Raw genomic sequence first — 268 nt, 5'->3', positions numbered from 1 at the left:
AACAATACGAACTCAACGATGTAAAAATCAGATCAATCGGAGCACGGGGTAGACCACACTCTTCGTCTGAAGTTTCAACACTGTAGCCCACGCGCCCCAAGGAAGAAGACGAGTGAGCCACACGCGCACCATATTTGAGCCGCGCCGAGCCAAGCCTCAAGCCGAGCAGCGAGCCAAGCCGCGAGCCATATTTAGAAGTCGACATATTCGAAAGTCAAGCCAAAAAGAATATTCCTTGGAATATTCCGGTTCAACCCAGCAAACCACT

The 268-nt window shown here is 50.4% G+C and overlaps 1 protein-coding gene across 2 annotated transcripts in view; it reads left to right on the top strand.

The window, feature by feature from the left end:
* LOC105115009 (mitochondrial phosphate carrier protein 3, mitochondrial-like) overlaps positions 1-268 on the top strand; it is an 8,983-nt gene that overhangs the window by 1,574 nt on the left and 7,141 nt on the right. The window lies entirely within an intron of this gene.

The sequence above is a fragment of the Populus euphratica genome, unplaced genomic scaffold, assembly GCF_000495115.2.
Source record: "Populus euphratica unplaced genomic scaffold, PopEup_1.0 scaffold895.1, whole genome shotgun sequence".
NCBI lineage: Eukaryota > Viridiplantae > Streptophyta > Magnoliopsida > Malpighiales > Salicaceae > Populus > Populus euphratica.
This window is presented reverse-complemented; position numbering and strand designations above follow the sequence as displayed.